Raw genomic sequence first — 25,582 nt, forward strand, 5'->3', positions numbered from 1 at the left:
CCTATTGGGGTCATCATATAGGCTAGTGAGCTCTGCCAGGAACAAGGCATAGGAGTTGAGAAGCGGGTCGTTTTTCTCAAAAAGAGAATCTGCCCAGGCTCGAGGATCGTTTGATAGGTAAGAAATAATAGTACAAACCTTAATGTGATCATTAAGGTAGGTACGAGGTTTTAGCAAAAAAAGTAACTCACATGCGTTTTTAAATTGGCAAAATTTTTTGCGATCGCCTGTAAATACCAAAGGGGGATTTATCTTGGGTTCAGGGGACTGAGCAGAGGTAAGTTGTGTCAGTCTAATTACCTGCTGCGACAGAGCCTGATTGTCTTCTTTTAATTCAGCAAGTGCGTGTATTAACGCAGATACTTGCTGTTTTAATTGTGTCACCTGAGTGGTTATTTCTGCTGAATCCATTTTAGGTTCGTTCAATCTGTAACGCTCCTGCGTTTCTTATATGGTGTGGATTTTCAGCTGCAGAAATAGTTCCACGTCAGTAGTCATGTGAGAGATATGCTGAGATACCATTCCCAACCTCAATGACTCATCATGTGTGGAAGGTCTTATTTCAGCCAGTAAATACACACAATTAGCAAGCTGGTTCCTAGAATGACTTTATGTATGTGGTAACACAATGATGAAGGTTGAGGGATAGGTTGAGTGGAGGTGATAGGTGATAGACACTTGAAGGTGAGACAGTAGCAGATGGATGCAGGAAGGTTTAGCAATGTTGTATGATAGCAGATGATAAAATAGCAGGTGGACATACAAAAGAGATCAACCCAGTGCAGAAAAGTAGCAGTAGTCTCAAGAGCTAGCAATCTAGTTTATGCAGATGTAATAAACAGTCTTTACTATGCAGAGCTACATAGTGTAAGCTTAGTATAAGTTTATAGAGAATTCCCCTGCGGGGTACTTAGCACTATTAGCGATACAGCCGAAGGGTGGTTCAGGAGAGGCGGATGATCCAGTAGCGGGATAAAGGGATCAGCGCAGCGAGGTTCCGTCAGCGAAGTAAGCTTGCAAGCATGGAAGCTTCAAGCAAGGTTAGCATCCAAGTAAGGGTGTTTGAACGAACACATGTGAGTGAGAACCGACGCCCTAAATAGCCATCTAGTCCGGCGCTGGTTGATGACAGCTCCAGTCTTAAAGGTGTATGCGCACCTTTCCAAAAGTAAATGGTGGGGCGCATACACTTGTGGAAAGTGTAATTTAGGGTACCAAAGGTACCGGAACATTACAGGCATACACTTCAAAGGAAGTAGAGAAGTAATGTAAGAAAAGGTAAAATATTACAATTTTATTTTAAACGAAATATTTAAAAAAGAGTGAGTAGAAACAATCACTCCAGACAATAAAAAATGACACAATGCCAGTAATGGAATATAGTGCTAACAGTCTAGAACAGATATTTTACAGTTATCATAGGTAAATGAGCATACTGGTTAATTGTTCAATTAGACATTCCAACATGTTTCAAAATCTTGAATGATTTCTTCTTCAGGGGAAAAGCAGAGCACAGGATTATTTCTTCTATAAATACAATACAATGGTATTAGTCTCGTACAGCACACATGTATAAAGTATATTACAAAAACATCCTATCCACATGTGAGTTATACAAAAAGGCCAACCATACTTACGACATTGGAGTGTGTCATTGAGAGTATAAATCAGTTGTGTTTTTGAAGAGGGGCCATTCTGGGGGGGTGAGGCAATTGTATGATACCGAGAAGACGTATCATAAGGTAATATGGTCAAAAGAACCAACCAGAAAGGTAGCAACAATTTGGGTTAACCATAACCGAACCCATATAGGGCGTTATTGAATCCAGGTAATAATATAAATTAATAAATGTTACAAAATTGCTGTGTAGGTATGCTAAAATGCACCCCCAGGGTGCTCATGAGGATCGCCCTAGAGAAGAAGAAACTCACCATAAACACAGGGGAAGGAAAGAAAGATATGAAAAAGTATGAAATATTATGAGGGTAATGAGGTTTATACCCCCATATTCATAAATCACAGAGTATGGCAACACACCTCCAGGAAGAAAGATTGTCAAGAGAAGGATATTGATCCCCCTACAGCCTAACACAGATGGTCAGCTAGTGGGGAGGGTCCAAAGCTCAGTTTATATTAGTGTGAGTAGTATTCTCACCTGAAATTGATAATGGCTGGGTGGTATGGTACCAGTAAAGTCTGTATAATTTTTGGCTTTTTGAGGCAACAAAATAGTCATTGGCTTTTTCTTTCTTTGGGATTCCTACCCCTTTCAATTTTACCCTTACATTTATTATATACAGTAATTTCATTTTCTACATACATATTTAACTGTTTAGCATATTTAACAAGATACATTTTTTCTGTACTGAAAATACCCTAGAACTCTTAAATACTTAAACCTATGTTAAAAAATAAAAAAAAATATCTAAATACTTGCTCATTTGTTACCCGTATAAAATCATAAATGCTGATAATTGTTTTAGAGGATTGCTTTGCTAAGGAATAGCTTCGTTGGGAAAGATTTTTTTTCTGGGGGTGGGGAGGAATTTATACTAAGGGAAGGGGAGGAGAGTGGCTGAATTTGTGCATGGGAAGTTACCAACACATTATTACAATTGCCTGTTTGATGCCTGCATATTGTCACTTTTGTCTATTTGTTAGCAGAATAAAATAACAATTTGCCATTTTCTGTTAATGTTTTGTAATGAATGCTTATTTGGTGCCCAAATATTGTAACAATTGACTGTTTGTTGCCAGAGTTTTGTAAATGATTGCCCACTGGTAGCCCATGTATTGCCAGGATTGCCAACAGTCATGGTTGTTTGGAGGACCATATTGTTTTACTTCGGTTCCCTGTAGGCCTGTCACTATCAACGCACAACAGGAAAGGACTATGGGAAATAGGGGTGATGGATTTTTTTACACCTACCTGAAGTCTACCAAGCAAAAAGAACACCAGTGTCCTTACCTCAATGCTTCTAATCTTGCACTTTCTGCTTTCAGTTTTTTGGTTCAGTTTTCTCTCCCCTACGTTGTGTCTTTTTTTTTTTCTTCCTTTTTTACTGCTTGTACTTTTTACTTTTTGAACTTTTTACTGCTTCTTTAATTCATTACCTCATTGCTGAATTTGGATTTGAACAGGACGCTTATTACTGAGGCTTTTTTTTTTGGACTCTTCACCAATCAAAAAATTGTTTTTTATTCTGTTTTTAATAATCTATTTGGTATTTTTTTTATTGGAAATGTTCTTATAATATGCCTAATCATCTTCAACCATCAGGTACATACCCCCAATGCAATTTTTCCTCTTCATCCTAAAGACATTTCTCAATGGTGGTGCCCTGTCTCCTAGCTGAACTTTTCTCTGTACAAATATCAACCTCCCTTGGTACTTGTGACATCTATCTCTGCATAGTTCTTTTTATTTGTGGTGCATACTGTGTTCTCCTGCCCTTAATGGCTTAGGCTTAAAAATTTGCCATCTGCCACCCATTTTATTATCCGGTTATGATGAGGACGTTTTATTAGCGACTGACTGCCTTTTTGTGGATAACCAGTTTCTTGGTTTTCACTTTCCCAATATACTGTATATCTCCCCTGCCACTGTGTAGTCCAAACCAGATCAGCCATTTTATCTGTCAAGTTATAACCCTCATGACATTATCATGCTATCATGTCAACTCAAATAAACTTAATTTAATCCTTGGGATTTGCTGTTTAAATGTAAGGAGCTCCGACTTCAAGGAATGGCCTCTCCTTCACATGATTACAAAATTGATAAAAATGATAAGTGGTAAAATCTACGTTAGTTGCCAGTAACACGTTACATAGTTAAATTAGGGTAGAAATGTTTGCCAGACTCAAATTTTACAAAATAATAGGATCTTGAAAACAATTTGCTGTTTTTATCCTTGGTGGTCAAATTTACAAAAGACATTTAGTTAGAAATAGAATCCCTTGTTGATAATTATGATTTAGAATGTCTTTTTGTTTAGTACAATAATTGCCCACTGGAGCTCAAGCAATATGAATAAATTCTAGGTAATTGTTTTGTAGGTTTACAGACTGCAGCAGAAGAAATTATGAAGAAGGTTAGGTATTTCCAGTTTCTACATATTTTGTATTCTGTGCTATAATAAGTAATTAAAAAAAGCATTGCAGCTTTTTTTTTATACTAAATGTCTATGCAGCAGAGGAAGATTCCATATGTCTTTTACTTTTTTGGTTGTTTCTACTTCTGACAAACCTTCCAAAAGATATAGACTCTACCTGTACCTGTATTTCAAGGGAAGAACCTTTTTGGTTTCCATTTGGCCCACTATGCAGCAGTCATTATACTAAAGACAATATAACACATACATATACAATGTATTTCATAAGAATTTTATATGAAAATGCTAACAAAAACATTCACCTACTTTTGTAAAATAAGTCTTATCCGCGTGAAAATTGGGATGTTTAAGGTTTATGTTACAACTCCCTTAGCATATTGATAGCTGCCACTGTAGGAGAAAATGGGCATGCATGAAGTAATTCATGTATGGAATTACTGCACTGGAAGTTAGCTGTACATTGAAAAATATGTTTTTCTTCCCCATCCAAACACACACACACAAACCACCAACACCCCATAATGCATATTATACAGAGTGAAAACATTTTTTTTTTTTTAAATTCCAGATTATTGGGGATATTGGGCTTCATTCACAAAAGTGTCTTGAATTCAGTATGTAGGTGTGGGGACACATTTTCCCTAAATATGGAATGCGATCCTGAAATTGTCAATTCAATATACTGTTTTGCAGTATTTACCACAAAACGCTGAAAACTGTCAGTAAATACCACATGAAAAAGTAAATTCCCCGAAGGAAATAAATAATTTCATGCATTGTAATAAGGTAGTGGTCCAGGCTTGCGGTATTTAAGGAATGTAAAAATATAATAGCCAATTTTAAGAAGTCTCTGCCTTTTTGGATCTGTTTTCCCAACAGTAATGCATAGAAACCTTAAACACTTTTTTACCACAAATAAAGGTTTCTTTTGGTGGTATTTGATCACCTGTGTGATTTTTATTTTTTGCGTTATACACAAAAAACAAAAATAGAGCGACAATTTTGAAAAAAAAAAAACAATATTTTTCACTTTCTGCTATATAACATTCCCCAAAAAAATGGGAAAATCAAAATTTTTTAACATTTTAGGACAATTTGTTTTCTGCTACATATTTTTGGTAAAAAAAAATCACAATAAGCGAATATTGATTGGTTTGCGTCTACTAATAACGGGAACGATTTATCTCATTTTTATTGTTTTTTTTTTTTACTAGTAATGGCAGCGATCTGCGTTTTTTTGCGGGATTGCGACATTGCGGCGAACAGATCGGACCCCTAACTGACATTTTTGGGGGTACCAGTGACATTACTACAGTAATCTGTGCTAAAAATATGCATTGTTACTGTAATAATGACACTGGCAGGGAAGGGGTTAACAGTATAGGTGATCAAGGGGTTAAATGTGACCCTAGGGGAGTGATTCTAACTGTGGGGGGGGGGCATGGCTTCTGAGATGACCACAGAGGCATGTGATCCTATATAGAAGGATCACATGAGCTCTGTGATCATTTCAGGGAGAAGGACGGTTGGCTGTATTTACAACATCCGCATTTGCTTCCCCGCTGACGATCGGGGGTGGGAGCGCGCCAGCGGCGGTGCGCGCTCGCCCCCTAGCTACTCCCAGGCGAGCAACGTAGATCTACGTCGTTTTGCCTGTATGAGCCACCCTGCCGCAGTAAAAAAGCGGAGGGTGGTCGGGAACTGGTAAATATGAAAATCATTGTGGTTGATTTACCTTCCTAAAGTATAATTAAAGTAAAAACATATTTTTAGTTTTGGATACAGTGGAGGTGGACTAGTACACCTGTCAGGATTTTATTGTTGTCTGTGCCCCCATTATGGAAATTCACCCTCTCTATATATGTCCTGTTTACAATTATCATTGAAAGTAAAAGTAAAAGAAAATCCCAAATTTTGGGTTGGCCCCAGAAAAGTAATAGAGGGGAAATTTTCCAATTGAACACGAATAGCAAGAAAAAAAAAAAAAAACTGATAGGGGATATAACCCTCCTTTGCTCCAATCCAAAATGAAAATAAAGTTGTGCCTATTGTTCTACTTTAAGGCAAATAGACTGCAATTTGCAAGTTGCTCCAGAGCTCAGTAAATAAGTTAAAGCTTCACTTTATAAAGAATACCCAATCACATGCAAGGAAAATAAACCATTTTTTGCTTGCATATGATTGGACGATAGAAGTCAACAGAGCTCAGACTCATTTACTAAACTCTGGAGTAATTTCACTTGCAAAGTTCTCAGTCTATGTGCCTTTAGTAAATCAATCCCATTACATGTAATTAAATATATCTACACTATATTACCAAAAGTATTGGGACGCCTGCATTTACATGCACATTAACTTTAATGGCATCCCAGTCTTAGTCTGTAGAGTTCAATATTGAGTTGGCCCACCCTTTGCAGCTATAACAGCTTCAACTCTTCTGGGAAAGCTGTCCACAAGGTTTAGGAATGTGTCTATGGGAATGTTTGACCATTCTTCCAGAAGCGCATTTGTGAGGTCAGGCACTGATGTTGGCGAGAAGGCTTGGCTCTCAATCTCAAAGGTGTTCTATTGGGTTGAGGTCGGGACTCTGTGCAGGCCAATCAAGTTCCTCCACCCAAAATTCGCTCATCTATGTCTTTATGGACCTTGCTTTGTGCACTGGTACGCAGTCATGTTGGAAAAGGAAGGGCCAAACCCAAACTGTTCCCACAAAGTTGGGAGCATGAAATTGTGTAAAATGTCTTGGTATGCTGACACCTTAAGAGTTCCCTTTACTGGAACTAAGGGGCCAAGTCCAACCCCTGAAAAACAACCCCACACCATAATCCCCCCTCCACCAAATGATTTGGAACAGGGCACAAAGCAAGGTCCATAAAGGCATGAGCCAGTTTTAGCCTGAACCTTTGAGAATGCCAATTGGGTGCTACGCGTGAGGTGGGCAGTGACGTAATCACGCTGAGACTAGGTGGAGCTGTGTATGCTGAGGATTGTATTGTGAAATGCCCATTTTTTACTTCTGAAATGTAAGTGGATTTTTATATGGAAATAAATACTTTTTATTAGTGATTTGCACTATGGTTCTTTCCTCTTGCCTCCTATATGATTGACACCACTCTGAGAGCTGCTGAGAGCCACAGATTTGGAGTGTACAGCCAGTGGGAGCGGTGGCACTTATAACACTGCTGTCAGGGAAATGGCCGTAGGAGAACTGGCAACATTTCCAGTAATAGCAATGGACGCTCCTGGCTCAATCGAAACAGCCCTCTGCTGACCCGTCAGGGAAATAGCCGTAGGAGAACTGGCAACATTGCCAGTAATAGCAATGGTCATTCCTGCCTCTATTGACACTGCCCTCTGCTGGCCTATAAAAGGTGGCCATAGGATCAGACTCATTGCTGCATTATCTCTCAGCTTCCTGTGTTCCTGTGCTTCCTGTTTCCTGTTTGGACTTCCTGTTGTGACCTTGGCTTGTTCCTGATTCCTTTTGATCTCCTGCTCCTGGTTTGACCCTTGGCTTCTGACCTTGCTTCCGTTACCTACTGTGTATGACCTTGGCTTTCTTCAAGACCTCGGCTATTCTGGTTGTCTCCTGTGCATGGCCTCGGCTTGTACCACGGTTCCCGCAGCCTGCTCCAGTCCCAGACCTCGGCCAATTCCTGTCTCCGCTACCAGAGACTATTCCTTGGCACAAGGTAGCCCATCTGCTCCAGAGCCCTTGAAGACTCCTACCCTGCTGTGGTTCCAGCCTGTTCCAGTTCACCTTCGGATTGCTTCTGGTTCTACCTACCTGCCTGCAGCTGGTAACCTGTGCCACTTGGGGCACTACACCCTCTGTACCATCTCCAGGGGTGTGCCGCACTGAGCCGCAAGGGGAGCCCTCTCAGCACCTCGGCCTCGGATCAGGTAACCCTGACAACTGCAAAGCGCATATAGACCTCCTTTAATTAGTGAGGTCCATTTAAGCAGGTGAGAAGACACCCATAACTGGGGTGAAAGGCACTGTGGTGATCAGAGGCAATTACTGAAAAGTTTCTGTGTATGTGATTGCACTTTTTTCCACGGACATTAAATCATTTATTAATGGACTGTGTATATATTTAAAAGAAAAGATGGGCTCACGTAAATCTTTATATATAGATGATTTTTACACTGTTTTCAGATATTTATTTATGTACTATAATTTGAATGCACTTTATTGAAGGAGATCGCTGCACTTTTTTGTGACTATGTATATTTATTGCATTTTGTACAGGTGGTTGGATGTGTAGTGGTGCTAGCTTCTTCCTAGACTATACAGAGTTGAGTAATAGGTGGTTTATACACAGGGATAGCATGGAAAGTTTTTTCACATTTAGGTGTTTATATATAGGTGTGTCATTTTTGATAGTATTTTCATTCAATATTTGACTTTTATAAAGATATTTTGTATTTACTTCATCGAACCTGGTTGTATTTGATACATCATATGTGTTCTATAAAAACTGCTTCCCTTTGATTGGTATTCTAGTTACCTTTTTTCTTTTGTATTAATACAGATGCTGCAGGGACCGCACTGACTTAGGCTAGTACACACTAAAAGAAAATCGAGCGAACGTTTTCGTCCAAATACTTTTCGTACGATTTTCGTATAGTGTGTACACAACTTTTGACAGCTGAATTCAGAATTTTCGTACGAAAATTCTTGAAGGGACAAACTCTAAAATGTTTCTCGCACAGGGAAAAAAGAACAATTTTTGTTTAATGTCTACCATTTTCTACCGTTTTCGTCCGATTTTTGTACAAGAAAAATCAGAAAAGAAAGTGCATGATCAAAAACAATAAACAACAAAAAAAAAGTCTTTGCCATATGAGAATTTTCATACAAATTTTTGTTCATCGGTTACGATTTGCTGTGAAATGAGGAAAATCAGACGATCGTTAGCCCGATTTCCTTATAGTGTGTACCCCACTTTAGTGAGTTGGCATATTTCTATGGTTTAAGCCATTTTTCCTCCTTATTAGCAATAAAATCTGACAAGGGTCCTAAATTTTCTCCACTGTATCAATCTCACTGGATATCACAGGAGATAAAATACTACATGGTTTTATGAGATAAATACTGCATATTTTGATGAAATACCACATGTGGTATCTTAGCAGCGTTTTTTTGGTAATTGCAAAAAAAAAAATTTGATGAATGCTGTGAGCTATAAGAGGAAAATACCACTTTGTGAATGGAGCCCATTGTGGTTAAAATCAACTGGATCCACTGGCAGGATCAACAGGTAACAGGGAACTATGTTACAGAGGGAAAAACAAAAACTGCTGTGTTAATGCTAGTGACACAGCTCTTCATATAGTATATCCATTTTTATTTTGCTCATAGTTCCCCTTTATATTCTAATTTTCATTAAAAAAGATAGAATGCTAAATCTAATCAAAACATTTTGTCATTTTAATGGCATTAAAACCATTTCTTCAGCCACAATGACATTAACATGCCACTTCTTGGCAATATGGTAACCTGGGTGCATATTAAACCCTGCTTATATATATAGAACTCTGTTGTAAATCTCATGTCTCTCTTGTAAAATTGCCTCACTTCTTGTCTCAGTAGACTGCACAGAGCTTGAAATCAAATTGCAGGAATCTTTTGCAACTGCAATCTCATTTTGGTGAGATACATTTTTCAGGTTTCCTAATGCCTCGTACACACGTGCAGATTGTTGGCCGAAAAGATTCGTCCGACGACCGATCGGCCGATTTTTGGCTTGTTAGTATGATGCTTCCGACAGCCGACAGCGCACTTTCGGCCGAAAAGAATCTGTCGTGCAAGCATTAAAATTTTTGTACGCCGACACCAGAGCGGCCGATTGTTCGCCAGTCAATACAGAATTCGGCCGACAGACAGCAGATTTGCAAGACTGGGCATGCTCAGAAAAGAAAAAACACAGGGAAAGTTAACCATCACATGACATCACTTCTGCAGTCAGCTGTAGTCGGCGGACAAAATTCTTGTGCAGTCTTTTGCACTTTTCAACAGACAGACAGCCCGGGGACAAAAGACGGCCGATCGTTCGGCCGACGATCTGCACGTGTGTACGGGGCATAAGGCATCTAGATGGTGTTCCTTTTAGCTTTACAACACTGGGACTGCTCAGGTGGTGATAATGAAGGCTGAAGCCAATGTGAGAAAACGCAATATAACTTTCTTAGAGCAGAAGATATTCACTTGTCTCATTCCATTACATATCTAAAACGATAATGATGAATAATCCTTTTTTCAAAACAAAGTATATATTCAGGACCAGTATGCAGTTTAAAATAAATGCAAAATCTGCACTCTACACCAACAGTTCTGGATGTCCAATTGACTATTTTAGGCATAAAGGAATGATTTTGTAGCTCCACCCATTTTTTGAAAATTAAGAATATTCATCTTATTTTTGAAGGGAGTGTGATGGAATGAGACATGTGAATACCTTCTATTTTAAAAAAGCTCTACTGTGCTACCGTTTGGTTCAGTTGGAGGGCTTTATGGTTAATTTAATCCCATAATCTTCATGGGTATACCTTCTTAGTTTGAGAAAGGACATGGTAAGGCTTCAATCACTCTCCTGAAAACCAAGAAAAATGTCTAAAATGATGCTTGCTGAAATCCTTGGTAATTCTCCTTAAAAACAGTATGCAAAGTTGTTGCTCTTCCACAAATTAAACTCAAAATACTAATAACAATTTACAAAGCCACCCACAACCACCAGCTACATCACTAGCCTGGTTTCAAAATACCAACCTAATTGTTCTCTTCATTCCTCTCACGACCTCCTGCTCTCTAGCTCCCTTGTCACCTCCTCCCATGCTTGCCTCCAGGACATCTCCTGAGCTGCTACCATCCTCTGGAGTTCCCTACCCCAATCTGTCCGACTATCTCCTACTCTGTCCACTTTTAGACAATCCCTAAATCCTTTCTCATCAGAGAGGCCTACCCTGCCCCCAAATAACAACTGTAATTCTACTTTCTCCATCAGTTTATTCAACAGAGTTACCAGATTTTATATCTCTTGATGCTCCCTCTTAGATTGTAAGCTCTAAGGAGCAGGGCCTTCTGATTCCACTTCCCCAAAATCAAGTACTTGTACATCATTTTGCTGAAGTGGTTGTACAGAAGTAATGCCTGCAGCTGTAGGCATCACCCAGGTACTGTTTTTCAGAACTTGCATTCGACTTCCTAGTGAAAATAACCAATGCAGCTAAGCAGCCACTCAGCTGTTGTTACATGGAGTGGGAGCGGATGACCCCCCGTCCTGCCGCCTTCCGCCGCTCTGCCCTGGTCTCTGGTCCCACCGGGAGACCCGAGCCACCAGCTGGCACGTCCACCAGTTGGCCCAGGGTCCCAGGCAAAGCTGGATTCAGCTTTGATCGGGTCTCCGATGTAGTAACCCGGAAGCTACGTCACTTCCGGTTTACTCAGCAGCCAAAGCGCCAATGTTTTAAAAATGACAGTATTCAAAAATGCAGATCTTGGAGTTTATAATACTTTTAAGGGCAGTGGAGGGGTTTGGGGTCTTTTAGACCCCAGATTCCTCCATAAAGAGTACCTGTCACAGTTTTTTTTTAAAGGGACAGTGTAAAAAATAAATAAACAAATAAAATGAATAAGAAGAAAAAAAAAAAAGAGTACCTGTCACTGCCTGTTACCATTACCCAAATTCCCTTGTGCTCACGCGTCAAAGAAAACGCATACGTAAGCCATGCCCGCAAATGTAAACCGTGTTCAAATCTCACATGCGAGGTATCACAGCAATCATTAGAGCAAGAGAAATAATTCTAGCACTAAACATCCTCTGTAACTTTAAACAGGTAACTGTTAAACATTTTTAAAGTGTCGCCTAAGGAGGTTTTTAAGTACCGTAGTTTGTCCACGAGCATGCAGGGTTTTTAAGCATGACATGTTAGGTATCTATGTACTCGGTGTAACATTATCTTTCACATTATATAACTTTACTGCTTAGGTTTTTTTTAATTCATTGAAATGCATTTCTTCCAAAAAAATTGCGTTTAAAAAACCTCTGCACAAATACAGTGTGACATAAAATATTGCAAAGACCGCCATTTTATTCTCTAGGGTCTCTGCTAAAATATATATATATATATATATATATATATATATATATATATATATATATATATATATATATATATATTTATATATATAATGTTTGGGGATTCTAAGTCATTTTCTAACAAAAAATACTGATTTTAACTTGTAAACGACAAATGTCAAAAATAGGACTCCTCCTAAAGTGGTTAAATTGTATTGTATCTGTACTTTCTGCCCTTTAGGTTGTATAGGTTACGTAAACTGTTGGAGCTATATAAATCCTGTATAATAGTAATAATTAGCCTCCACCTTGTGTCTGTCCCTGTGGATGAAACCTCTGATATTTGGTTGGACATATTTGATGGATCGTGGGAACCCTATGATAAGTCTGTGACAGTCTCAGCTTTGTCCCCCTCCATTTTCTTATTTGGGAGGAATTCCTGGAGCTCCTTGTGCTTCCTCTTTCAGTCCATTTTGGGGTCACCGTCAATTTACAGACACATTATTTTTATTCTTGCCTAATGATCTTCCTTATCTTGATAGTTGGGTATACCTACAACCTTGAAATTGAAACACATTGGACCTGCATGTAACAATTGGTCAAAGTTTTAATTGGTTATAAAGAATGAAAATGCATATTTTGAGACATGTGTGTTGATAGGTGATTCTAGAGACGTTATTGTCCAATTTTCTAATCAGCCTTGTGGTTTTATCAAGTAATTTATGGAATTTCTAATAAAACATATTTGTTTTAATTTTCTGTCTTTTTGTGGTGCCTAAGAAAAATCCAATTTATTTGGACTTTTTTTTAGGTGTATTTGATATCATGGAACAAAAGAATGACACAATTCTGAAAGAGATTATTTTACTTGGCTTTTCAACAGATCCAAAGATAAACATCCCACTTTTTGTTATTTTTTTACTAATCTACTCGATGACTTTTATTGGAAATGTTCTTATAATATACATAATTGTCACCAACCTTCAACTTCACACCCCAATGTATTTTTTTCTCTGCATTTTATCTTTTGTAGACTTGTGCAATTCATCATCGATTGTACCACGACTGTTGCATGATTTATTATCTCTTCAAAGAGCAATTTCACTTGGGGCTTGTGCTGTGCAATTATATATTGTCCTTCTTATGGGAGGTTCAGAGTGTCTACTCCTGGCCATTATGGCTTATGACCGATTCCTTGCCATCTGCCGCCCACTCCATTATCCCCTTATGATGAGGTGGAGTGTTTGCTATCAAATTACAGCGCTTTTGTGGATAGCCAGCTTCTTGATGTTTGTCTTCCCACCACTTGTATTCTCTGTACCCCTGTGTAATCCAAACCAGATCAATCATTTTATGTGTGAGATTGTGGCTATCATGAAAATGACATGCTATCATATCTACTCACATGAGATTTCTATACTTGTGATTTGTTTTATTAGTATTCTTTTACCCTTTGTGTTTATTCTAGGGTCATATATTTGTATCATATCATCTGTACTAAAGATTCACTCAACACAGAGATCTAAGGCCTTTTCCACCTGCACCTCACATATCACTGTGGTAGTTTTGTTTTATGGGTCGGCAATGATAATGAACTTTGGGGCCTTCTCATCGTACTCCAAAAGCCAAGGGAAATATATCCCTATATTTTATAATATTATTTGTCCAATGTTAAACCCCATCATTTATAGTCTGAACAATACTGACGTGAAGGAGAAATTGAAAAAGCAAAATATACTGTCCATATTTTTGATTCAAAAATAGGATAAATATATACAATATGGTCACGTCGACATCTCTAATAACTTTCCCAAACTTATGCGAAACATTCCATTTACCTCACGCCGAAATTTTCCGATATCTACAAATTTAAAAAAAAATTCCCCAATACATAACTAGGGGCACTATGCTGAACCAGCTCTCTCCATTTGAACGTATATGTTTAAAGGACCCACACACCCACAGGTCTTATCTCGACTCTCTATGTCCAATTGCTTACTAAACCAGAGGCAGGGCCTCCCCCATATGAAGCTAAATGGGAAAGCGACTTAGGGCACACACTTGACAGAGCAGAGTGGTCTGAAATTTTCATCTGCTACTAAATCCTCATCTTCCAATATTGTTGCGGTGGAGGCCTCCTACAAAGTCCTTACACGTTGGTACTTTGTCCTGCCAGAATCGCTAAGTTTGCACCTAACCAATCGGCACTCTGCTTTCACAGCTGCTCTAAGCTGGGCACACATTTCCATATATGGTGGCAATGGCCGATTGCCAACGCCTTCTGGACTGAAGTCTTCACACCTGCCTCTATGATGTTTGATGTACACCTCTTACCAGACCCAGTGACAGTGCTACTAAATTTGAAACCGGACCTTCTAACACACAAACAATTTAAACTTCTTACACAGTTCCTTACAGCCATGAAGCAGACTATAGCCAAGGCTTGGAAAACACCCACATTGAATGTTTTGGAAACCAAACATAGAATGAACCACACACTGTTACATGCCAAGATGGAAGCTTTGGACAACGACACATTGGACAAATTTGACAATCTATGGAGGCCATGGAAAACTCAGGGCCTTTCACCAGGCTTTAACGAACTGGTACTCCTCTCCTGGTAGATAATTTCTCACCGGACATACCATTTATGTCTCGCTTGGGGTTGCTCTATCCTTAGGATTCTCTTCCTCTCTTCCCTATTTTTCCTCCTACATTCCGATCGGTCTTTCCTTCCCATTCCTTTTTCCCTACACCCATATCAACTCAGCCAACAACACAATAACCTCTCCTAGTACTAGTCCACCTAAAATGCCCTCTATATGGACTTTGCAAGCACGCATAAGCGTGATACCATGCTCACCATGGTGAAGATCCATTGCTAGATTTTAATAATACTGTATTATCGGAGGCTGCGCCCAGAGGGTTCTTTCATATGAGCATAGCTAATCATCGAATCATGGCACACCTCTCAGCTATAAGGACATTAGCAACAGGGCCCTTGCTCTGCTAACATTCTAGTTACACCAATATCTGCATAATTCTCTAATTAATATTTTGAATGGTTCTGACTTATATTACCCTTATACTGAGAAATTATGAGAGGGTCGTATTGTCTACCCCCCTTCCCCTCCCCTGGCACAGTTTGTTCACATATGGGGTGCTCAGGGAGGATCGAGAGCACCTCCCATCCTACTCTCACACCTCGACAATATATAACTCTGTCCTCTTCGAATTCAAATTTTGTTTTTGTTTTGTCATATGCGTGCACTCACGCATACATATGTTTTGTGCAACAGATATGGAAACTATTGCTCACCTTCCTTCTTCCAGTTGTTCTTTCTGAAAATTCTAATAAAACATTTTGAACAAAAATAGGATACATAAAATATCCATTGTTGATCAACCAGCACATCCACAGAGTTTTTTTTTTTTTTTTTTTTAATTGGATAGAGTGCAGAAGATTTGGAACTTTTGCTGAGTTTTAAAAGCTGTATGTGACACTGTTGAAGAGATCCTTCCTGTTCTCTGTGACACCCAACAACTGCAAGAAAAAGTGAGGGGATATCATTTTCAAGGGGACACAGACAGAAAAAAAATAATTGGAAGTCAAGCTCAACATTTACTGAAGTGCCAAAGATTCACAGAGAGCTGCTTAACAGAGACATTAAATATATAAAAAGCATATATAGTACATTCCTTGCAACTAGAGATGAGTGTATTGGCCTGGGTTTGGTTCCTGGAAGGTTCTGCAAACCCAGCCTGAAATTCACAAATCTGGAAACTAGTGCTTGAATTCTATTGATATCTACGAAAGCCACATCCTATTTTTTTTTTTTAATCAATTTACAATTTGTCAAAATCAATGTATATTGTTCAAACTGAGGTTATGGTTTTACCTTTTTTTTATTTAAGAGACTGGAGTTTTAGAAGAGTATATATAAAATGTAAAAACATACATATAAGTATGCTTTTAAGGGATTGTAATAGGCTTGGGTCCTCCAAGGTAGAATTGTATGTAACAGTCTTGTATTCGCTCTTCATCAGTAAAGTCTAATAAAATTATTTTTATTGACAACTTTTGAAAAATTCCACATAGAATTAAATCATAACACAAGGGCAAAAGGGTACCTCATCTTTGCACTATAAATATATTGATAGAATCATGGATCACACACACACAGAGTAGCACACATAGGGTTTTTTACCTTCATGCATAAAAAACCTTCAGCCTTTACAACAACTTAAATGCCCTTATGATCCTTGTGATTTGTTTTATCACTATTCTCCTACCCTTTGTGTTTATCCTCAGAACGTATATTTATATCTTGTTTTCTGTGTTAAGATAATTCCCTCCTCCTCCCAAAGCACAGGGGGCATTTGCTGCACCAGACATTAAAAGATATTACAATGCAGTAATACTAGTAGTGATGGGCCATACGCCCCCTGTTCGGTTCGCACCAGAACATCTCGAACAGGGAAAAAGTTCTAGCAAACATGCAAACTCTATTAAATTCTATAGGACATGAACATGAAAAATCAAAAGCCCTCATTTTAAAGGCTTTTATGCAAGTTATTGCCATAAAAAGTGTATGGGGACCTGGGTACTGCCCTGGGAAACATGTTTTAATGTAAAAAAAAATGTTTTAAAACTATAATTTTTACAGGAGCAGTGATTTTAATAATGCTTAAAGTGAAACAATAAAAATGAAAATTCCTTCAAATATCATGCCTGGGGGGCCCACTGAATGTGCCTGTAAAGTGGCGCATTTGTGCGATGTATGTAGCCTGCTTCAGCAATAGAGATGGCCTTGCGGTTCGCCCGGGGGTCGGTTCGCGGCAAATTTTGCTTGTTTGCTACCCGCCAAATTTGCGAAGACATGGCATTGTTCGTGGCGGCCATATTAGTTTACATTGGGGAGAACTTTGACCAATGACACAGCTGTCAGGTGGAACGGGATAGCCAATTAAAAAATTTCAGCACATGGACATGCCCCTTACCCTATAAATAGACCTGAGCTGTCAGCCATTTCACATTCTGCTTTTTGCCAGCGTAGGGAGAGGTCTGCTGTGTTCATGAGGGAGAGATTGCCAGACACAAATAGCTCTGTGAAGATGCAAAAAAGTCCTTTTCAGGGCTGGTATTTCGGTATAGGTCTACTAGTATCTTTTCAGGTTAGGGGCAGGTATCCAGTCGGCGCTTTAGGGGCAGTTAGAGATCGGCAGCAGTCACACAAATCGCACTCTGTTAATGTCCACAAAAGTCCTTTTCAGGGTTGGTATTTCGGTATAGGTCCAGTCTCTTTTCAGGTTAGGGACAGGTATCCAGTCTGTGCTTTAGGGGCAGTTAGAGAGATCGGCTGCAGTCACACAAATCGCTCTATTAATGTCCACAAAAGTCATTTAAAGGGCTGCAATTTTTGGTATAGGTCCAGTCTCTTTTCAGGTTAGGGGCAGGTATCCAGTCTGTGCTTTAGGGGCAGTTAGAGATCGGCAGCAGTCACACAAATCGCTCTGTTAATGTCCACAAAAGTCATTTAAAGGGCTGCAAATTTTTTTGGTATTGCTGTTCAGTGCACTAAAAAAAGGGGGAGGGAGGGGGGTAATCCACAGTATAAAATACTTTGTAGAAAGCATATTATAGTGGATTAGTAGTAATATTGTGCACTGTGAAGCATTGTGACAGGTGTGGTGACTGAGTGTTGCTGCAGCAATACTACAAACAGTGACAAAAGCACTTATAATTAGAGTTGAGCGCACACCTGGATGTTCGGGTTCGGCGGGTTCGACCGAACTTGAAAAAAAAGTCCGGGTTCGTGACCCCGGACTTAACCCGAACTTTGTCCCGATCCCGAAGCCCATTGAAGTCAATGGAGACCCGAACTTTTGAGCACTAAAATGCCTCTAAAACAAACATGGAAAGGGCTAGAGGGCTGCAAATGGCAGCAAAATCATCTTAAGAGCATGGCAAGTGCTCTGCAAACAAATGTGGATAGGGAAATAACTTAAAATAACTTAAAAAATAAAAATAAAAAATAATCATCTTAAATGATGTAGGAGGAGGACGAGGCCTGGAGGTAGGAGGTTGAGGTGGCGGAGGATATGGCGGTGGATATGACGGTGTAGGTGGAAGTGGCGGCGGCAATGGAGGAGGAGGACGAGGTAGCCAACACTGGTTTTGGTTTTTAATAAAAAAAAATTTTAATTCGGGTACACCCCAAAAGAATAAGAAAGATCAAATCCAGCAATGGCTGGGTAAGGCCGGTATACATGTCTATTCTGCACAAGGTACAGACAAGTCCTGTGGGATCCATGCCTGGTTCATTTTAATCAACGTGAGCTTGTCCACATTGGCTCAGGTCAGGCGGCTGCGCTTGTCTGTGATAACGCCCTCAGCCGTGCTAAATACACATTCAGATAATACACTGGCTGCAGGGCAGGGCAGCACCTCCAAGGCGTAAAGGGAAAGCTCAGGCCATGTGCCCAACTTGGAGACCCAGAAGTTGAAGGGGGCAGACCCGTCATTCAGTACGTCTAGGCGTGTGCACACATACTTCTCCACCATGTTAGTAAAATGCTGCCTCCTGCTAAGACGTTCCATATCAGCTGTTGGTACAGCTGCTTGTTGTGGCGTGCTGACAAAGCTTTTCCACATTTCGGCCATGCTAACCCTGCCTTCTGAGGTGCTGCGGTGCCCTGGCAGTGTTGACGACCTCTTCCTCCTCCTCCCTTGCCTTGGCCTTGTGCTTCCACTGTGCCCCCGCTGTCAGGTGGGAATGCCACGAGCAGCGCGTCTACCAGCGTGTGCTTATACTCGCGCATCTTCCGATCACGCTCCAGTGAGGGAATTAAGGACGGTACATTGTCCTTGTAACAGGGATCCAGCAGGGTGGCCACCCAGTAATCAGCACAAGTTACTATGTGGGAAACTCGGCAGTCGTTGCGGAGACACTGCAGCATGTAATTGCTCATGTGTGCCAGGCTGCCCAGAGGCAACGAAAAGCTGTCCTCTGTGGGAGGTGTATCCGCTGTGTCCTCCGTATCCCCCCAGCCATGCACCAGTGATGGCCATGAGCTGGCCTGGGTGTCACCCTGCTGTGAACATGGTTCCATATCCTCCTCCATCTACTCCTCCTCATCCTCATTATCCTCCAGAACTGTGCCCCTGCTGGACAATTGTGTCCCTGGCGTTTGTGTGTGCAGGAACCCACCCTCGGAGCCACTTGCGAATGACTGCCCTGAAAGCCTTGGAAATTTTACCTCTTCATCCTCCTCCTCATCATCATGTGCCACATCCTCTTCCATCATCGCCCGAAGTGTTTTTTTAAGAAGGCATAGAAGTGGGATAGTTAAGCTGAGAACGGCATCATCGGCACTGGCCATGTTGGTGGAGTACTCGAAACAGCGCAACAAGGCACACAGGTCTCATATGGTGACCCAGTTATTGGTGGTGAAGTGGTACTGTTCCGCAGAGCGACTCACGTGTGCGTGCTGCAGCTGAAACTCCACTATGGCCTGCTGCTGCTCGCACAGTCTGGCCAGCATGTGCAAGGTGGAGTTCCACCTTGTGGGCACCTCACATATGAGGCGGTGAGCGGGAAGGCCAAAGTTACTGACAGGCGAGCAGCAGCAGGGTGAGAACGCCGAAAGTGCACACAGACGGCCCGCACTTTCTGCAGCAGCTCTGAAATATCGGGGTAATTTCTAAGGAACCTCTGCACCACCAAATTCAGCACATGTGCCAAGCAAGGGGTGTGTCAAACCGGCTAGACCCAGAGCTGCTATGAGATTTCGCCTGTTATCGCACACCACAAGGCCGGGCTTGAGGCTCACTGGCAGCAACCACTCATCGGTCTGCGGTTCAATGCCCCTCCACAACTCCTGCACGGTGTGTGGTTTTTCATCCAAACAGGCAAGTTTTAAAACTGCCTGCTGTCGTTTACCCCAGGCTGTGCTGAAGTTGGTGGTGAAGGTGTTACGCTGACCAGAAGAGGAAGCGGTAGAGGATGAGGAAGCGGAGTAGGAGGAGTTAGGAACAGGAGGCAAACGTAAGTGCCCTGCAATCCTCGATGGTGGAAGGACATGAGCCAAACTGCTATCCGCCTCAGGCCCAGCCACCACTGCATTTACCCAGTGTGCTGTTAGGGAGATATAACGTCCCTGACCGTGCTTATTGGTCCACGTATCCTTAGTTAGGTGGACCTTGCCACAGATGGCGTTGCACAGTGCACACCTGATTTTGTCACCCACTTGGTTGTGCAGGGAAGGGATGGTTTGCCTGGAAAAGTAGTGGCGGCTGGGCACGAAGTACTGTGGGACAGCCACTGCCATAAGGCTCTTAAAACTCTGCATCTCCACCAGCCGGAATGACAGCATTTCAAAGGCCAGGAAACCACTCGTGTCCTGACATCAGCACGTTGTCTGAAGAAGAACTGCCATGCTAGGGAACTCCTGTGAGCTGGCTTTGGTGTGCTCGGTCCCTCCGCTTTTGCACCCTGCTCCCTCTTCTGCTGTGCTGGTGGCTCTGTGCGACCACCGCCTCTTCCTCCAAACTACTCAGGTCACCTGCATGACGTTCATTCCATGTGGGGTCGAGGACCTCATCATCCACCACATCATCTTCCACGCAGTCTTCACCCCTGCAACTCTTGTCGGTCTCCACAATTCGGAATTCCGCAGCAGTTGGCACCTGTATTTCGTCATCATCCGAGACGTGCTGCGATGGTCCTCCCATGTACTCATCTTGAGACATAAGTGGTTGGGCATCGGTGCACTCAATCTCTTCCACTTCTGGGGCAGGGCTAGTTGGATGGCCCTGGGAAACCATGCTAACAGAGTCATCAAAAAGAAGAAGAGACTGCTTGGCTGATTTGCAAGGGGGTGAGGTGAATGATTGATGGTCATCGGCTGCAGGTGGCAACTCTGACCTTTCAGCAGAAGACTGGGTGGGAAACAATGTGAAGGAACTGGAGGCACTGTCAGCAACCCAATCTACTATCGCCTGTACTTGTTCTGGCCTCCAAATTTATAGAGGCGCATTAGGCCCTGCCAAATACTGCTGTAAGGTTCTGTCGCCTACTCACAGCTGAGAAAGGTGTTTCACTTGTGCGTGTAGCTGCCACAGATCGACCACATCCTCTCCTTGCAACAGGAGCTCCACCAGCAGCACCACCACCCAGCACTAACATGGTGGAGCAGTATGTGTGCACACGCCTAGATGTACTCAATGACGGCTCTGCCCCCTTCAACTTCTGGATCTCAAAATTGGGCACATGGCCTGAGCTTGCCCTTTACGCCTTGGAGGTGCTGGCCTGCCCTGCAGCCAGTGTATTATCTAAACGTGTATTTAGCACAGCTGGGGGCGTTATCACAGACAAGCGCAGCCGTCTGTCCTGAGCCAATGTGGACAAGCTCACGTTCATTAAAATGAACCAGGCATGGATCCCACAGGACTTGTCCATACCTTGTGCAGAATAGACATGTATACTGGCCTTACCCAGCCATTGCTGGATTTGACCTTTCTTACTCTTTTGGGGTGTACCCTAATTTAAAAAGAAATACAATTAAAAACAAAAACCAGTGTTGGCTACCTCGTCCTCCTTCACCGCCGCTTCCACCTACACCGCCACATCCACCGCCACCGCCACCTCAACCTCCTATTCCATATGGGCCTCGTTCTCCTCCTCCACCGCCGCCGCCGCTTCCCCCTACACCGCCATATCCTCTGTGACCTCAACCTCCTACTCCATATGAGCCTCGTTCTCCTCCTATATCATTCAAGATGATTATTTTTTATTTTTCTGTTTCTTATGTTATTTTAAGTTATTTCCCTATCCACATTTGTTTGCAGAGCACTTGCCATGCTCTTAAGATGATTTTGCTGCCATTTGCAGCTCTCTAGCCCTTTCCATGTTTGTTTTAGAGGCATTTTAGTGCTCAAAAGTTCGGGTCTCCATTGACTTCAATAGGGTTCGGGATCGGGACAAAGTTCGGGTTAAGTCCGGGGTCACGAACCCGGACTTTTTTTTCAAGTTCGGTCGAACCCGCCGAACCTGAACATCCAGGTGTTCACTCAACTCTAGTTATAATCTCTCCTTTAGGACCTCAGTGGAATGGATTTCCCATTGGATTCAGTCCACTGCCTATTGGGTCTCCCAGGTATTTTTAGGGCTGCCAAGAGACTGGTTGCTTTCATTCTGTTAGCTGCAAAAAGGGTTATACCCACATGTTGGTTATTCTCTATCCCTTCTACACATTCCCAACTGCTACAAACCATATTCCACATACGAAGAATGGAACACTTAACAGCGGTGGTACATAACTCTTTACCCATTTCTCAAAGTTTTAGGATTTGTTGAACGATTCTCAATTTAATTTAGAGTCTACTTCCCATACCCCTGAATAAATACCTCTTTTCCTTTGAATATTACTGTGTTTGATTACCTATACACACATGTCAGCTATTTCGCCCTGTACAATGGTGTTCTCTTCTCCCCTTAATAGGAGCCTGTAAAGCAGACCCAGAGGATTTACAGTGATATAAAGCCTGTGTGGGGGCGGGATTGCCCTCTTGGTACCATGGACTGGATCTGCAAGCTGTGACTCGTGTGGTAGTGGCCTGGTTGTTGCCTGTTCTACAGGGGGAGAGAGGGAATCATTGTGAATGGGTGCGGGTGCATCCCCTGCCAGCAACATCTAATCACTCGGCAGCAGCCTGGAGGCCACCTTCATCCCATCCACTCAAGATCCAGCTGGACGGTCAAGTGCTGTCCCTTGCAGTAGACTCTGCTGGGCGTGCTACAGAACCCTTACACTGCTTATCAACCTAGAAGGATGAACATTTTAGTGTGCCTAGGAGGAGAAGGTGCATCATCCAGCCCTACTGCCTGCAACTTATCAAAGTCTATGGCAGGTTGAAGCTAGACGGGACTCAACGGTGTACCCAGTGGTACTCACATTTAGAGCCCTATGTGTGGAATGCATGGAATGCAGAAGACCTATGTTCCAGGCATTCTACCCTAAATGCATAATGCCAGTACAACATAGAGTCCTGTCTAGCTTCAACCTGCCATAGACTTTGACAAGTTGCAGACAGTTGGGCTGAATGATGCACCTGTCCCTCCCAGACGGAATACAATACAGGAGGAATGCACAGCAGTTAGATGCCTCCATGTGCAAGGAACCTAAAGTAGACACAAAGGAGGTACACAGAAAGAGTAGCTAAAGCAGAGTACTTGGACCAAACTTGAATGACTTTATTGCTTCTCATGTGAACTTTGAAGATTAATTTCTCCAGAGTGTCTACAGCTATAGAAGTTTTTAATGGCTTTTTAAAACATTTATCTACTTTTTGTTAAGAGTATGTAAATAGTCAAATGTCCATAGCCTGGCCAAAGTTCTGCTTTAAAGGATCAGTTCATCATTTAAAAAAAAAAAATGCACATCTTTTTGCAGGTAAAAATAAGCATTTCTTATTTTTTAATAGGAGCCTGTAAAGCATTGCACCCACGGTCAGCAGATCATGTGTGCAATCTTAGGTTCCTGCAGACTGTTAGTGTAGCTGTCTGCCTGTACCACGTATGGATAGGCAGTTGCTGAATGACAGGAAGAATTATTAAACTATCAAGAACACTCATCAGAGCCCTGGTAGTTCGTTGGGAACTACAAGCTGTCAGCCTCAATGGATGATGGTAATTTAAGTTCTCCCATTCACAAAATTCTGTGAAAGAATGATGCAGCCAGGTGGATTGAGCCCCCATTTTTTCAAATTGTGACAGCGGGTGCTAGAGGAAGATCCTCATCCTGCCATCACAACAGCGACTCCGGGGGGGTGTTCAGTTATAGTGCAACCTACATGTAGGTGTAACATGTAACATGTTACTAAAGGTAAACTTATCCTTCATAGTATACACATTAACATTCCCTTACTGTTTTTTTTTTTAACATTGTGTAAATAAAATAAACCTTAACAATATGAGTTAAAAATAATTTGATTGGAAATCCCAGATTAGCATTAAAATATTTATTTAGAACATGTTTGTAAGTAAAAATTATCCTCCTGAGCCTTTTAAGTCATTTATTTTTTTATATAAGTTCAGAAGCTTAATCTCATGTCATATGCTGCATTACAAGCCAGGCACGTGAGTACATTATACACATTTCACGAGGCATTCAGTAATCTTTTTATTTACAAAACACTTAGACTTCAAAGCCCCAAATGATAATAATACCAATTCAACGTATGATGAAGTTGTGGGAACAATCCAGAACAGAAAACAAAAAAGTTAAAACCCTGGCTTAGAATCCAAACTCCATCAAAAAAAAAAAATAGTGTTCATCAATAAAACTGTATCTGCATTTTATATTTAATTCAGTAAGTTTATTAAATAAATACATAAATACAAACAAAACAGCATATAAGGTAAAACCAATTGGCCATGGTGTAACTATAAAATATAGAAAAGGCTGGTACCCTCAAAAGAAAAGCTTGCTAATAATAAAAAGGTTAATCAGGGGAGCAAGGGCAGCAAACCCCCTTCGTGAAAATCAATATGGATTCAATGCCCTGCAAGGCCTTTTGCATCAAAAAATTCAATCCTGTGAGGTTTTGTATTTTATATATTTTTTTCTATATTTTTAGTTATACTTTTGACAATTGTCTTTAATATTATATGCTGTTTTGCTTGTCTTTATTTCTTTATTAAACTAAACTACTTAATTAAATGTACATGTGGATTGTCGGTGGGTGGATGCAGACATATCTTTATTGACTAACAACATTTTTTTAACAGTATTTGTAGTCTAATTCAGGGTCTAAACTTTATTGTTTTGAAATTGTTTTATTAATAATTAAATATGGTCACAGTAAGTTGGACCCTATAGAGAATCCATAGACCAGTTCTTTCTGGAAAGCATGTGCACATGTGTCTCAAAGTGTGTGTACAAAATGGACTAATTGCAAGAAAGGAAATTCTTTCATTGTAATGTCTGTATAGCTAGGGTAGATGAAGACTCTACTACTTGCTTGATTAAATGTGTTTTCTTGTAATAATTTTTTATACTGTGTTAATGAAAAATGATTTGGAATATACCTGATCAAATGCTACTTACTTTATACATATGTAAGAATTATTTGTATTTTGTTATTCTTATTTTTATTCTCTAAATGTAAAGCTTTATGTTTTACTATTTACCATTTGCATTCTTTGAATTTAACAATGTATTTACAAGGCTGTAAACAAGGTTTGCCATGTGTTAAGAATGATTTAAACAAAAAATCTGTTGCGGCAAAAATCTGAATCCTAAATTGTTATTAGAATGATTATTTCTGCTGTTATTAATAGTATTTTTTTTGTATTATCCTACAATATTATAACTGTGTAATGCCA

Source organism: Pelophylax lessonae (genome assembly GCF_965119305.1).
Source record: "Pelophylax lessonae genome assembly, chromosome: 3".
In the NCBI taxonomy this organism is placed as follows: domain Eukaryota; kingdom Metazoa; phylum Chordata; class Amphibia; order Anura; family Ranidae; genus Pelophylax; species Pelophylax lessonae.